This window comes from Dermacentor andersoni, chromosome 2 (assembly GCF_023375885.2).
Source record: "Dermacentor andersoni chromosome 2, qqDerAnde1_hic_scaffold, whole genome shotgun sequence".
NCBI classification, from domain to species: Eukaryota; Metazoa; Arthropoda; class Arachnida; order Ixodida; family Ixodidae; genus Dermacentor; species Dermacentor andersoni.
This window is the reverse complement of record NC_092815.1, coordinates 25,491,846-25,508,414: the sequence shown is the minus strand read 5'-3', so window position 1 is coordinate 25,508,414 and position 16,569 is coordinate 25,491,846. Positions and strand designations below refer to the sequence as shown.

The 16,569-nt window shown below is 46.0% G+C and overlaps 1 protein-coding gene across 1 annotated transcript in view; it reads right to left on the bottom strand.

Annotated features, from left to right (window-relative positions):
* Positions 1-15,170, bottom strand: part of LOC126542575 (uncharacterized) — a 145,785-nt gene extending 130,615 nt beyond the window's left edge. Inside the window, exon 1 of the mRNA XM_055077340.1 lies at positions 14,499-15,170. The gene's annotated coding sequence lies outside the window, so the exon portion shown is untranslated. The remainder of the gene's footprint in view (positions 1-14,498) is intronic.
* Between the last annotated feature and the right edge of the window lie 1,399 nt (positions 15,171-16,569).

Genomic DNA, 16,569 nt, shown 5'->3' with positions numbered 1-16,569 from the left:
GCCCTACATAAAACACAGTTAAAAGGCATTTTATAAACTGTTCCCGTCAGGAATCCTACAAACCTTTTAGTTTGTAGCCAATGGCACCTTTAACTAGGTATTTGTTTCACGAAAGCCTTTTTTTTTATGGATCGAAAACGATTCCTCGTAATGAATGCATATGGCAGAACCATCAATAAGCGGTTGTCAAAAATTTTGGCCGCTTGAATCGGTTTATTGCGCCGACACAACGGACGGAGGGACGGACGGATGGATAGAGACAGACAGAGAGACGGACGGACAGACGGACAGACGAACAGACGAACAGACAGACAGACGAACAGACAGACAGACAGACAGACAGACAGACAGACAGACAGACAGACAGACAGACAGACAGACAGACAGACAGACAGATAGACAGATAGACAGATAGATAGATAGATAGATAGATAGATAGATAGATAGATAGATAGATAGATAGATAGATAGATAGATAGATAGATAGATAGATAGATAGAAAGGCTGACTAATGAAAAGCGGGATGTGTTTATGGGGCGGACGGCCTGGTATGCTACTTCACAGTTTGGGGAGAAATATGATATATCGAGTAATTAAGAACACAGACCGCAAATACGTCCACGAATACGCATACAAGTGCCAAGGCTAGTCACAAAGTCTGATTACTCCCACGTGAAATTGAAAACCCACGTTCGCTCCCCAAGAGCTCGTCCTATGTTTCTTTGGCTATATGAAAACATCGAAATATGACATGTGCCTGGCTTCACAAAGGCACAATGACGCGCGAGAGCCCCAAGAGGAGAACAAAGACGGCGCTGATTAGTTGTGTTTGAAGGTAGGGAATTCAGAATGTGTAAGATTCGTCGTTCGCAGCGTGCGTGTCTCTCTCAGTAAAAACAAAAAAAGGTTACACCGGCCGCCGTTGGCTCTGCGAGGGTGGCCTTGACGCCTAGTGTTCCGAGGAACGAAGCGTTCGTCGGAGGATGCGTCACGACGAAAAACAAACTCGCGCCAGTCGAGGAGGCCTAGCAGCGTAGCTTCTGCCGTGAGCGAGAAGAAGACGTGGGAGAGAACGCGTCGAGGTGAATAGGCTGTCAGGCCGATTATGCAGGGGCCATGGACGCCAGTTTCGGTACAGGGCCTGAATGCAAATCGATGCTGTTGCGTACATTCATCCAGCGTGCATTCATTGATGCGCCGGTGGCGTAAGCATCTCGACGCGAGGGGAGTCACGACTTTCTGCTTTTGAGAACCATGCTACTGCCCGTAGAGAGACTGGTGCCTATTTGTCAGGAGCAACATTATGGCCCGTGGCCAGAGAGGTCACTGGGAAAGCGTGGTGACTTTGATTTTAGTGTTTTTTTGGAGACCATAGGGCTCCATGGCCGAAAAGGCAAAGGGTTCACTCCTTCAATATAGCAACTGAAGAGTGGTGGAAGGCAAATAATTAGGTCCCTATGACGTAAGACTATTCCAATCGGTTTTAACTCCATGTCTACCATTAGCCCTCCACGATTGGTCAAAGTGAGCCACGCCCACTTCGCCTGTCTCTCCATTCGATATGACATGTACACACTGACTACGCCTGTTAAGTCTGACAAAAGAAGAAAAAGTGAGGTCCAACTCTGCGCTTTATTTTTTTTTTCTCTACTACTGTTGGTCATATTTTTTCGAACAGCTTTCGTAAACTAAGCAAGGGGAAATGGACCAATCGCAGACACGGACACCCCTCCTCATCCGCTTATTTGCTCTCACTGTATTAGCTCGGTCTCACAGAAACACTTTTCCCGTCTGCGCGCTCCTCGCCTCTTGTTAGCCAATTAGACGAGAAAAACGCGTAAAGTTAGGCGGTGCTATTCGATTCGAAAACAAACATAAGTGAACTCTTACAAACGAGGAGAGTGTTTCATTGGGCTGTTCAGGCAACGCTGCGGGCCACCACCAGATAGTTGCATTGATGGTTGCGTAATTTTGATGTCAGGAGATTTGTATAAAATCAGAGTTGAACAGTGTTGCGTTATACGTCCCCAGGAGCTGTCACACTCTCTGGGGGAGCACATCTACGCCGCCGGTGGTGAAAAAGAGTGAATGTATTTTATTATAGCGATATCAATTATACAGACACTCCAAGCGAATTTTTTCCGTCACCATCGCCGTTGCCGCGAGGTTCCGTATAAATTTAGCTATAAGTGTGCTATATGTCTTGCTGTATATGCGGGCTATATTTACACACCATTTTATGACTAAGGTTGCTCGTACCAGGTCTTACATTCTTGACAAAATTCCTCAGAATTTCGAGAATGGCAGCTTAAAAGCAAATATTATAAGCAAAACACCAGCAGCGCGTCTTTAATCCTAAATATTCTTATACAATAATATTAAAAGTACGAAAAAATAGCACAACTCCAACCAGTGCGGCGGTGCGCTACCTCCGGGATCGGCCCAGGAAAGAGGTTTGAAACACCCGCATCGGGCAGTTGGTATCGGATCAGCGCCAGTGTCTACGCATTTGCGGCTGTCACTTCACACTGGGCGATTAGTAGCAGAATAGAGAGTTTTAGCGTGTCCTGTTTGCGGGTAAACGTAAGCGCAAGTGGATTGGGTCTGGGCGTTTTATCAGTTGAATGGAGGAGCAAACGTGAACTTCCTGCACAGTGCAGCCACATGGTGGCGCATAGCTCAACCAGACACACAGAGCTAATACAGCAGTAGCCAAATGTGCTCCACTTTGCTGGTGGTGTATATTTTCAGCGGGAGCGTAATCCTGAACGCTTTGTCTTTTTTAAATGTTTAAAATGTTTTACACTTGGTTACGGCAGAGGTAGCTCTGTGTTTGCGTGGTTAAGCTCTGTGCCACCAAGTGGCTGCACCGTGCAGGCCGCTCAAGCCGCTCACGTTTACGCTAAACGCCTTCATCACAGCGGTAGTAGTATGGAGGGGCTTTGGTTTAAGCCATCCCTCTATCTGTCAAAACCCACAGCCCGTCTGCGGTTAGCGGAATACCGGACAAGCTCGGTGATCTCGGTGCTGCGACAGGACGTCCTCAACGCACACTGGTTGGATAGCTCTCGCGGGGGATCGACGGCCAGGCGGCCAGCTGAGAGGTTAGAGAGGTTTCGTGCGCTGGCTCTAAGACAATCGGAAGTAGACTTCACGACGTCACTTCAAGACCTAGAGCCTACGAAGGCGAAGCTTAGCCCTGATCACTCTGCAAACAAGCTAAGGAGAAAAAGCCTGGCTAAGGAGGAAGGTAACTTTTAATGCTCTGTAGCTCTCTTATTATGAGACGCTTCACTTAAATTGTGGCCGCTAATGTTTTACTGTAGGTTTATTCTACGCGTCTACAAGATTTGTCCAAACCGTTTCAGGGACTCTTTAAAGGGCCCTTCACCAGGCCACATAGCAAATTTTGGTTGCGCGCTTGTTACGTAACTCTAAGGCGTGTTCTACCACAAGAATATTTTTTCAGATCAGTTCATTAATAGCAAAGACAGAACTATTTAAAGTGCCGCGAACCCATGGTTTCAGGAGGCGAGCGTCACCGGCAACATAGACACTCTCTCCACTTGCCCTTGTATAGCCACTGCAGGCGAAATTCCTTCCCTGAGTCGGAGGATCGCGTGAAGAATACGTCATGGGCCCTGCCTTTTTTCTTTTTCTCTCTCTCTCCCTCTCTCTCACATTTTTGCTGAGCGGTGCATTTCCGGTGACGATCTCGCGCACGAGCTGCTGTGTTTGTCTCGTTTCACGCAGCGGACGATATTGTGCGCGCTGCACGAGAACGCCTGACTAGCGGTGTAAGTCAGCGCCGCAATCACGAGCACTGAAACAAACGCGAGAGGATGAAAGAGCATGATCGCGGGCGCTGGAACACGGTAGAACATGAGATAGTTTCGTTCTCCGCGCGCGTGACTGCACGACGTGGGAACAAGCAAACGAAACGGAAATACATATTTCTTGCTACGGTAGGAAGTAAAAAGAAAAACACGCGGACATTCGGTTTGTATGCTTTATTATTTATCTAACCAATAATTCGTCTATTGAAGCAACATATTAAACAGATAACTAGTATTGCCTTAAATAGTTATTGAAGTCACGTGTAACTATGAATGCCGTCACAGCAGTGCCATGTAGGTCGGCGCCCTTGCGCGATCGCCGTCGGCTCTCCGGCTTGGAGCGCGGCGCTCGTTATAGGAGAAGGGCAAACGGCGTTTAGATTGAAATTTATGCTCTTTCAGTGGCGCGTACGGATGTCATAATTAGCAGAGGCGATCGTTAGCGCCAATTGTATGCACTGCGCTTGTGAGCACAAAGTGACCAGACCTGTCGAGCGGTCCTTTAAGTCCCATGGACGGCAGGAGCGATAGCAGTGCTTTCGTGGCGCGTAATGCGGAGGTGGTGCTTTGCCATGCGCCGAGAATGTGCTGCACTCCGAAGTTCGAGGCCCGCTGCAGGCGTATTGGCGCCTTCAAAGACTGTCCCTCTGACGCTTAGTGGCAGCAGCCGCACAGGACATGTTGCAGGTCTACAGTGTCGCTACACTCAGAGAACATTGGCGACTACGTCAGTTAAATCTTGCACCTTAAGTAGTCCATGTAGGCCCCGTCGAGTCTGATGGGGTGAAGGCATGCTTGATCTCGTCTGTTGGGCGCTCGCGGCATATAAAGGTCATACAATGGAGTGATCTTGTATAGGGGTCCCTACTGATGGCTTGCATCAGTCCAGAGGGATCGCTGAAAACGCCAAGCGTGTGCAGATACCAGTTTCGCCGCGTCTTTTCTCGAGAAAGCTGTCTGGACCATTTCTCTGAAAGTGTCATGTCGAACCTTGGCAGCCCAGCCAGCCTGAACGATGCCTTGTATTCCGCCGTGGGCTGGTAACCACTGCAGAACAACTCTGTGATGCAGTTCGCAGGCTTTATTTGCAAAGGCATCTGGTGTCCATGACGAGTTGTTCCAGCGTGCGTGATGAGTACAAGGACTGCAGAGCCACTGTTGAACCGATGAAGGTTACCCAAGATTCAGCTCTCTAGCGTATGATGCAAATAAAAGCGGCCTGCAGTGCAGCTAGTTCAGTGGCTATATATAGCTGAAGTACCACTCGCAAACAGAATCCGCAAACCATTCACAAATGATGTAGGCGTAACAGAGCCGACAGTGTAAATATGACAGTGAGCCCTGTAGCTAGTGTTAATATGCTTTAGAGCGAAATATGTCAACGCTGGGCCGGGAGTATTTCTCTCGCTCTTGAACCCCAGCACAAAAGTGACAAATGACCATGAACGAAATTTTCACGATGGCTCTGTCGGCACAGAACGGCTCTGATAATTCGCTGGGAGCAAGCTCCGCACCACAGGACCACTGTCTGAAGCATGTGGATGACCCGGCACTCTGGCAGCAAAGCGCATATGGACTCGAACTCCAACTGCAAAAGCACTGGAACGCATAGGCGTCTGCTTTCTGCAAGGGTTCCTAAAATTGGTATCCTTTTCGGTAGGCCGAGGCACACCCCCAAGGCTTTTGCTTGCGTACCAGTGAGCCCTTTTATGTTGGTATGGAAAATACCCTGCACGATAGGAAGGTTATATCGCAGGAGACCTTCACAGAGATCCATATACATGCGTATCAGAGTATTCATGAAGCAGCCCCCAGGGTTGCTTGATAGAATACGGAAGATGCTCGCGTATGATCAAACTTTTTATTTTAATACTCAAACGTGGGGTATCTACGTCATTAATCTGTCGATTGCCACGCGCAGAAACTTGTGACTTGGCGCATACCGAATGCGACAGTGCACATCCTTGAACGTGTAGCGCGAGGCATCACGCCTAGTGCGAGCAATGGTGGTACACTTCCTTCAAACAGGAATCTTCCCAAATCTACACATACTAAGCAAAATGTTCCCAAACCAATACACGGACCATGGTGTGGCGGAGCAGTGGGAGAGTGTGCTCTCCAGCGGCAACCCATGCCTCCAACGGGGGCTGGTACACCATGCCCGACGAGCAGCCACGCTCAGTGGTGCCCTGGAATAGGGGCGCCAACCCTGCAAGATAGGAGTCACCATCGACGAGAAGAAGATGGAAGCACTCGGTCTTACCGTTGAGTGACTCTGTAAATTAGAGCAATAAAGTGTATCATATCCTATCCTATCCTATCCTATCCTATCCTATCCTGTCCTATCCTATCCTATCCTATCCTATCCTATCCTATCCTATCCTATCCTATCCTATCCTATTCTATCCTATCCTATCCTATCCTTTCTGGTGACATTGTTAGACCTCGTGCGAATGGAAATTTTTCAATAGAAGCGATACCTTTCTGCAATCTTGTTTGTTGGACGCGTCCATGTATATATGTAATCTGCATTTAGAGAGATTTCAACCGATGTGAGAATGCACTTCTCTAGTCCAATAAGAGAGATATTAATTAAGGTCGGATACAAACACCACCTGGGAAACTTCTCGATGCACTGTGTGCGCAGCTGTGCCACCTTTTGTGGACACGTACACTGACCTATCCAGTGGTACATACGACCACCAACTCCAACTGACTTCACAGCATATGAGATAGCCTTGTAAATTACGATTTTGAGCGTCCTTTGAAATTGAGGAATGCGCCAACAGCGATGTTGCATGCAGACTCGTTGAGTTTTCCGCAGCTAGCAAATCTAATCACGTTGTCTATGCTGCTGCTGTGGTTCTTTCTGAACCCTGACATTTGCGGAGATTAGACATTCACTTTCACCAGCAACCAATCTAGGCACGTCAATACCATCTTCTGCATAAGCTTTCCCATGCAACTAAGAAGGTCAATTGGACGATAGGATTTTAAGTCTGTTGGAGATTAGCCCGGATTGAGGACAGGGATAACACGAGGTCGTTTCCAGCAAGGTTCAAAAAGGCCCTCTTCCAGACGGCGTTGAATATGTTGAGAAGACACATCCTTGCCTTGTTCCATTAATGTAATAAATAGGTATACCTGATGCAGTCAGGGCCAGGAGATGTCGCCTTGTTCACCAACGCCAACACGCCAAGCATTTCCATGATTGAAAAAAGTTAGTTTGCTGCAAGAGCGCTTACTGTCGCTGGAGCATCCTGTGCTGGTCGAGGCAATGTTGCAAGCACCACTGCAGCAGTGCTCTTAGAGCAGAAAGACTCCGCCATGTGCCACGAGCTAAATGTGGGACCTGAGTTTACTCCTCCATAAAGCGCTTACCAGCACCACCTTTGTTGCTAAATGTCATCACGTGAGCCAGTTGTATAGTCCGCCCGTTTATAAATTTGTGTCTCTGTTTGCACCTAACGCAACTTTGTCAGGGCTTCAACAACTAGCCCGCAAATAAGTCATTCTTATGTTTTCTTTGTTCTTATGGTGAAAGCTCTTCGCCGTCCGTGCAAATATTTGTGTGACGTATGATGACTATTTATTAATTGAGCTCAAGCTAATGTTGCGCTTGTTGTTATGAAGTGTGAGCGACGTTTGATATAATATCTGGGCTTGTTTAATAAGCCGCTTCGGATAATCTTTTGCTTCTACCTTGGTGTTGTCTGCTTTATGTTCGCGTACTGTGTAAACTGTTGTCTGTGTTAACGTTTGACTTTATATCATATAGCAAACAAAAACGTTCGTAGTTAAAGAAACAATTTAAACGGCCTTTGCTTGTAGAATTTATCGCTATTACCCCCTTTTATTTATTCCTTCTTTGTAGTTATTAAATGCAGCATCTTTAAATTTTCGTTCATAGTTTGGGAGTGTCAAAATGAGCGTATAAAAATGATACCTTGATCTACGTGTAATTAATAAATGTAATCCCACTTAGCACCCACTGATGTAGAATAAAAGGTTGTACGTATCCCCGCTAGAGTAACCATTGTCGTGCTTAAAACAGTGGCCAGCTCAGTCTTTTTTTCTGTTTAACATTGCTTGGGATTACTGCTGAGCTCATCGCGACAATTGCACGACTGGTAAAGCATAGGCACAGCCTCAATGAAACCGACATACTGGAAATATTACCACGTAAGTTTTTTTTTGGCGGTCAAACACAACATCAGTTTTGGGTATCTTGACACGTCTTCCTGCGTCGTAAGCTTTCTTCACGGACTCTTGCGCTTGGTGCGAACGTTCTCACAACCTGGCGCGGCCTTCTTGTTAGAGTGAAGCTATTATATCGCGTTCATACTCCATAAATAAAGGTATTGTATGCGCGCGAAGACACTTAATTGGAAGCGAGATTGTTTTCTCGTTGAATTATGGCGCTGACACACAACGAGAATCGAAGGAAAGCGTGAGAGGTCAACTTGCGACCCTTCATTTCCGAGCCCTAATGGTGGCTACCGTCCAAAGCCATCGGCACACCCTTTCTGGCCACCGCGCTGATACGGATAGGTCATCTGTTTCAACCATGCTGCTCCCAGGCCCAAAGGTATCCGAGCTATCTCCACAATAGCGCGGAAAGAACTCGATAAATCACACCGCATTCTGCTCCAGCCGCCGTATACGACGTTGCGCGCGCCTCGGGCGGCAGTTTCTCCCGGGAAACGGATGCGGCTTGTGTAAAACGCGCTGCGAACACAGCGCACAGCAATGCCAGCCGTGGAGCGGCTTCCACGTGTCTCGCGGTGTGTATCGCGTAATTGCTACTCCACTGGCCGTGACGCTACTTTTGCCCGGAGCGAACTAGCGTGTGAGGCGTCTAATTGGAGGAGCATGAGGCGGCAGGAATTGCCCTTTCACTCTCTTATCAAGGCGCGTGTGAGCACTTTTCCCACTCTCCACGAGCATTTTCTCGCGCCCCGCTCAGCTCCAAGGTTCGGCAGAATACCCGTTCTCTGTGCATTAGTCGAGGCTTCCTCTTAGGCGAGTTGTCGCAGCAGCACTGCCTTGTTATCTTTCCTTTCAACAGTCCGCGGCATCTTGCTCCACCACCGGATAAGAATGGTGCATCGAAGGTCGAATTGTGTGCAGCGCGAATAAAGGAAGAGGGAAGAGAAGGATAGGGAGAGAAACCACGTGCCCATTTGAAAACACAGCCCGCGCCAATCGGTGGGTTGTTGTAGACGTGGTGTTTCGTTCATGACCGTTAGCATGACTGAGCGAAAGTGGGTGAAAAGACGCAACTGTCATCTAAAACATCAAAAATGGCTTAACGGAGATATGGGATATCCGTGCGTAATAAGTAATATAACTATCATATTAGCAAAGTGAAGGTAATGCAGGAAAAAATAGCTATGATGGTAAGGAACAAGAAATCAAATTAATGATGATAGAAGAAACGAAAGAAAAATAGATCGGATACAGTTAAAAGGCGATAGATGTTCACGTAATGCATAAAATAAAGAAGCTGCTTATGCTGCATATTAGGCTCTGGTACATAAGAGCAGGATTCCTGCGCTCGGAGTAATATGCAGTCGAAAAAGAAATACTTTGTTTTTGCTACACTGTCTCAATTCGTGGCAGCCTCCGCGGAAGCAGCCCTACAGAATCGTTTACAATCCTGTTCTTAATCGTAGTTACATTACGAGAACAATTTAATCACAAGTTCCGAACACGTGTGCTACGGCTTTCTCTCTTTAACGAAGATAAGAGCACAGGCTCTATAACTTGCCGGAGTATCCACTAAGGCAATAACGAATTCTTAAAGCGAAAACAACCAGGAGGAAAGAAGTTCATGACATATGACGCCTGTTATCCAATGTGCGCCTTAGAATTAAGACCACAGAGTGCTAGGGTGCTCAAACGTCACTCTTTAAATTGAGACCTGGTAGCCTGACTCATTTTGAGAAAGGCTTAAAAAACGAACGAAGACACTCAGCATGGAAAGACAGTTACGCAGTGTTCTCATGATTGGAGAAATTTTTTAATTCGGTGAAAATGTCTTGATTTATATCGAAGATAAAGACAAAATAGAAAAAAATATGCGTGACACGTGCCAACATCTTGCACCGGCGTCAGCACAAAAAAAAAAAAAAAAAAAGGCGGTAATGATACACCGAAGTGTTCTATTTTTGCCACAATCAGTTTTCTATTTGTACTTTGCGATAGTATTTGAGTCTTATTTGCAGTTTCACCCTTGTCTGTATAATGTCATCATTGGCACCGTACGTTCTGTACAGTTACGGGTGGCAAACTATTCTATTTAGCTTTGAAATGTAAATAAATAAATAAATAAATAAATGAATAAATAAATACATTTTCGCATTTTTTGTCTACAGGTTTTACTGGCACCACCAGACGTCACCAATTTTGCAATAATACCTAATAACCTTTCTTGTTATAGTTACATGTAGCTATCGCACAGTCTTTTAAACAAATTTTGGGGAAGTGGGGGAGGGTACATCGCAGTGAGGTCAGACCACGTCATCGAATGTCCTTGCAAGACTCGAACCACGAGTCGGAACAAAGATGAAGGCTCAGCAGAACACCCCTCGCCCGAAACTCAAGAACTAGACAGGACTCAAGCAAGCGAAGAATCAACGGAACCAGTATCAAGAATTGAAGATGATCTCGCTGAAAAGTTGGAAGACTTGAACCGGAGAACACTGGTCAACCGGGCGAAACTGGCAGCAAGCACCAGGTGTTTTCTGGACTAAGAAGACCACCCACCTCGGGAGGGCAAGGACAAGATCCTGGCCTGCTTTTTCAGTCAATGCACATATATTTACTAATTAATTAATTTTGGGGCAGGCTGAAAATGCTGAATTGAAGCCGACCAATCCTCAGGAGAGGACCACGCAGCAGCTCTCTCTCGGGTTTAGCAACAGCTTCAAGATCTCCGTCCACATACTACTAGCGAATTGCACTGGTTTTCTTGTTCAATTCCCCAAAAAACTTTATTTACGTACTGTGAGACAACAGTGTAATTCGTGGCAAATTAAAGGGACTAATATCTCGAAATTGAAAATAGTCGCAGTATTCGCACTACGTGGAGACGCCTTGAAGGCCAACAAGTTTCAATTATGCAGTTGAACATGGCTCAGAGAAATACAGGTTAACACATTTTGTGAAGTTCACATTAAGAGATAAGTTCTGCTCACCCTTGGCGCGGAGCGCACTCTCTCTACTTTACTCTTTTTCAGAATTACTGAGTATTTTCCCAAACACTCGGGATATTTATTAGTTACAACAACTCCAATAGTTCGTCTTTAGAGAGAGAGAGACAGGAGAAAAGCAAAGAAATGCAGGGGTGGTTAACGTTATGCACGTTCTGTTTGCTATCCTACACTGGGGAAATGGATGCAGGGGCGACAAAAGAAAGAATGAAGAGGGGCAGCACTAGTTCTGCGCACACTTGTAGGTGTGCACTAAGTCTGTGAACGTCTTTACAGTGCTCATATATGACAGACTGCTCAAAATGTCATCGTCGTTAGTTCAGCGAAGCATCATGTCCAGCCAACGCTTTGTTGAGTTGAAGTTCTCGGTGTATTCTCTAAAATGATTGGATGGATTAGAAAAAGAGACGTACGCTTGTATATTGCCTCCTTCTGAGACACTGACGTCAATGTTTGGTGAAGCACCGGTGTAATCAACATAAAAGAGGCTCAGGGGCTCACCTGCTGCAGCACTTTGTAGCTTTAATTGTTAGATAAGAAAGGGAAGCAGGCCAAGTTTGCCCCAGGGGTTATCAGCGTAATGAATAAAATCGACGAGTAAACGTGACATCCTAACACACGAAAACTTTCGGCCATCGAATCGTAAAGCTCCGGTTGACGCACTGCAGGGAAACACGCCACGCTGGGACGCCGCGTTGTTTAGGGCCGCGTTTCGCGTCGTGGTGTACGTTCGAAGGACAGACCGAGTGACGTGCAGTTACACGCATCGTTTATCGTTATTTCTGACTTTGCGTCTCGTCGCCAAACAAATATAGTTGCTAGCAACAATAGCAGCTGTCGTTACGTGTTTACCTGTTAGTCTGTTGATTTTGTTTATCTTACGTACAGATGAAAGCTCTAAAATAATTTCTCGTGAGTACAACACTGTATGTACGTAACATGCTTGCGCTTGAATTGCATTAATTTAGGTATACGTATTGCATGTTGCGGTAGAATATGGTCGGACGGTGACGGAAGTGTAAAAAAACGTAAGTTATACTCTTTCCATTCAAATGCGTATTAATTAATGCTGTCAGTAGCTTGCATCAATGCGCGGTCGTATTGTCGAAGTTAGAGACGATTTCCATGCGGAACACATTTCACGAGCTGTTCGTAATATATATACTTAGTTTTCTTTTTCTGCCTTCTCATGAAACAACTTCAAGGCGTGTTTACGTTTCTTCTTTTTTCCTTTCAATTAGTCAATATTAATTCGCCACAATTTGCGCCTACACTTCCCATCGTCAGATTGATTTGGAGCAACTGAACCACCATATTCGGCGTTAATCTCTTTCCCTAGGTGGCCGGCCTGTGAAGAGGGGGAGGTGGAACAAAGCAAACAGAGAGCGCCACTCGACGTGTCTAACTTGCAGGCAGTCGGTTCTGTGAGAAAGTGCGCCGTAATTAACAAGCGACCAAGATGCTTACAAACAGCGTCTCGCTGAGAAAAAGTTAGAAATAAGAAAAGCTCTTCCGATGGGCCGTCCACCGTTCTCGGTTCGCACGTGAGATGGCTATCTTGGACCGGTGCGTCTTTCTTGTTTTGTATTGTGTTCCGCGCTGCTCTGCAACGTAGATGTGGCAGTCAGGCTTTTAAGGACCGCCTTCCTGCGATCGATTCAATGGCTTTACGATAACTATGTTTTCTTTTCCTGCACAATCGGTTCTAAGCGCCACGCGGGGGGGAGTCAACGACCGCGAAGACTGGCTGCAGTCGTGCGTTATCACCAGGCCCTCTTGCGCACCTGACGCTGCTGGGTAGTTCTCTGGATTGTACTGAGCGTTATTCGTGAAACTTCTTGTTGCGTGTCTTGGTAACAGAACTGGGATTAATGCTTTGGCTGATTTTTTCAAGCACACATCTGCGAATCGAATAAGAGGCCCGGAATTTTGCCACCATTTGATAGCGTAAACCGAAACGAACCAATTTAAACACTTTTTCGATATTGTGCCGTTGTCGTAAACCTGCAGATAGGCACTAAGAAAGTTTTCACAGGTCGGAATTATCTATTCTCCGAAATAGAAAGTTTGAACTAAGTACCACAAAGAAATAAAACAGGACATTCCTTTCCACCCCTTATAAGAGCTCGCACTGTGTACGTTTATATTGTTTGGTCTTGTTGACTCTATACTTGCTGAGATTTACTTGAGCCAACGCTTGCGATTTTATTCTTGCTGTACCTTCAGTTTTCTACATCGCCTTTTTATTCAGCTTTTGTACGTTTCATATAAGAAGTGCCTCCAAAAGAAAAGATCAATAGTCAATGTCATCATTTGTCTAGTCGGCTTCCTTCTTCTCCGCCGTGTGTTTTTAAAACACAGTTACTCGTTTTTGGATTGTAAATGACCCGTTTCATTCAAGACAAGTAAATGAATACTGTATTGCGCACATCGACATGGCCCCGTGCTTTATGGTACCGACTTTTGCCTAGTCTTGTTGCAGAACATCCCAGTTCTTTCCAAGTTTTTATACAGGCTGCGCATATCACTTTCTGTGACATATATATAGACACAATTTCATGCTTTGATGCAATTGTGACCCGCACTAGTATACACATATCACGAGGAATACTCTTCTTCTTTGCTCAAGTCAAGTATTTAATTTAACAGGTACGGGAATTATTCACTGCTTTCTCTAAGTGCAGATGCTATGCACGAAATTTTAAGCAACGTGTAAAGTGAGCCTGAATTAAAGAAGCTGATTGTGCTGAACGCACATTCTTTGCAGCTAGTTACGCAAGTAAAAATAAACAGTAACAATGTCAGCATTAAATCTCAAGGACTAATCTCAGCACAAATGCAATGTGCTGCTTGTCTCCTGTACGACTTCGTGATAATTCCACATAATTGCTGAAAATCTTGTTCCGGTAGCTTTTCATTAACCCTGCATGCGTACTTTCTGCGGCCAAAGAAAATAGAGGCGGAACAGGTACCTTGAACTTCCTTACTTCGTCTGCCTGCACAGGGCGGAAAATGGACTCTGAACGTGATGAGAACAGGATTTTTTCGTGATTAATACACCGAGCTGGCCTGTAAGAAGTACTGCATTAATTCTCATGAGATGAGCGCTCCGTTCCATGCTTCAGCGGAGGGCAAGGACGGACTACCGCCAACAGCTATCTCTTGGCAGTGCATCAATGCACGTACCAGTCAGCCTTATCATAGCGAAATCTTGGAGCCTGGACATATAACCTGAACTGGCTGGCGCCAGTAAAAATGGTTGCGAAACCAAGGCGGTTAATTTTGTAGCAGTCTCTTATATCTATCATGCGCATCCTAATAAAAGAATTCAGAAAATATCCTAAAGAGATATAATATCCGCTCAAAATGTCGCGTTGTAGAAAAAGAAAGTTTTAAATGAAATACACGAGTGGTATTAAGCAACAGAATCTTGCAGATGTGCGCTTACCTTGCTGTCTAGCTGTGCTCACACATACTCCTCAGTGAAGGAAGCCCTAGATTTGGATTGCACTCCAGATAGCTTGAATAGCCTCGGGTGAGTCCTTCAGCTGCAATCTCGATATCCGACGGGGCCTGAAGTAGCAGTCTTCGGCCAACTCGAAGGGTTACGTTGAGAAGCCCAATGCTTATTAAATAATGAAAAACGGGGGTGACACTAGCCCATCAGAAAAGATGTACAGATGCCGCAAGTAATCTTCAGTAGTGACAGACACAGAATCTTCGTCATACGAATGAATGAACAACTCATTGACTGCTCCTCTTCGTTACGGCAGTCACTGTACTTCACCAGAAAACTGCCTTTGCCTGTCGCACTTGTCAAGGCTGCATGTAAGTCTATGACTGCGGCGGTGAGGGAAGCTGAAGCAGCCAAGGTTCACTGTGTGCCACAGGGCGGCAGTTCGCTGCGAAACCATAGAACACTGTCTCTCCGGAAGAAGTCGGCTCGAGCACCAAGGTCAACGTGTCTGGCCGCCCACCGCAAAAACGTGGCTTCACTCGTGGCCGTGGCGAGCGCGTTTCCTCTCCGGCAGCCCAGCTGTGGTCGACGGGTGCACAGAAGGCGATCGGCAGGCCTACGGCGAAGCCGGTCGTGGCGTCTCTGCGGGATTCGCCGACTGGCCGACTGGCATGTTGACTGGTTGGGCGCTCAGCGACGTTTCGGTCCGCCAAGTGCTCTCCCTTCGAAACCTGCTGCCCTCTCCGCTCCGTCGCTCATCCTCTCTCGCAACCCTCTTCGCGCGGTGTGTGTGTTGGTAGCCCTTTATCGCGCTCTCCTTCTAAACCCTGGGCCCCCTCCGCCACCCTTTCTCAGCACGCTCTTTTATTCGGGAGGCCTTTGTGCAGCTCTTTTTCAGTCTCGCCTCCTCTCCCGATTTGGCGCACATTGCTACTCTTCTTTGTTTTCGTTTCCTGCCGGCCGTCGGCTCTTCTATTTTTCAGGCAACCTTCTGTTTGTGTATGTGCTTTTTTTCATAGTGGTCTGCACAAGGGAAGTGCGGCGACATTTGTACTTTAAGCACGGCCGGAAGTAACTTATGCGTTATTTAATATGCACATAAGATAATTCAGCAAATGAATGCGCAAGAATTTGCCGACTTGTGTCTATTTTTTCGAAGTATTATTTAAGTACATTCGCGGCCCTTAGGTCGTCTTGGAATGTAGTTGGAACAAAAGTACTACAAACACAAATAGCAGGGCACAACATGCTTTTCAAGCGCACTTTCAGTCACTCAGGCCTGTAATAAAGACAATGGAGCTGAGCAAGTCATTCCACAGATTACGAATTTGAGGAATGAAAGAATAAAACTGTTGGCTTGTACAGCAATGATGAATGAGCACTTTATGACGATGGTCCTCTGTGTCTGTAGGTCTTTATATGTATGTGCTCTTGCACAACTTCTAGAAACTGACTATCATAAATTATTTGTCCTTACACGTGGCTGTTGAACATAATTTGGTTCTCTGTATACTAATTCTGAAACGTATTCTTAGACATTTTTCGTTAACGTCCTCATCCATTCGTCGCAAGTCATTCGGAGTGTTGCTGAAAGGCGCTGTGATGCTTAAAGGAATATGGTGTGAAATATTGTACTTATAGGTGCTTTGGATGCACTGGGTGAAACTATATTTCTACTAAATAAGGCCTTCTGAATGCTTTCCGGCAGGCCAAAACGCTAACGGTATGCCTAATACTAAGCATACAAAGCGGAAACTTCGTAGGTACGAAGCATGGGCAAGATAAAACCAACGGATAAAATTTTAGAAATGAAGGTGCGTAGAGCAAAGGTACACGTGATTTCCAGAATGCCGTTCGGGCTACTGTTTGAAACAGTTGGTGAAATTTTAGAATTCTTGCTGTAGGTATAAACATCTCAAGGTTTTTGCTTGAAACTTTGCAACCGCATACGGGAAACGATCTAAAAAGCCTTAATAGTAAGCAGTCACGTGAACGATCACCGATGCCGGCTGTAAAGCTATGACCCTACGCGGTTTGCGGAGGAGGAGGCCATCGCTTACAC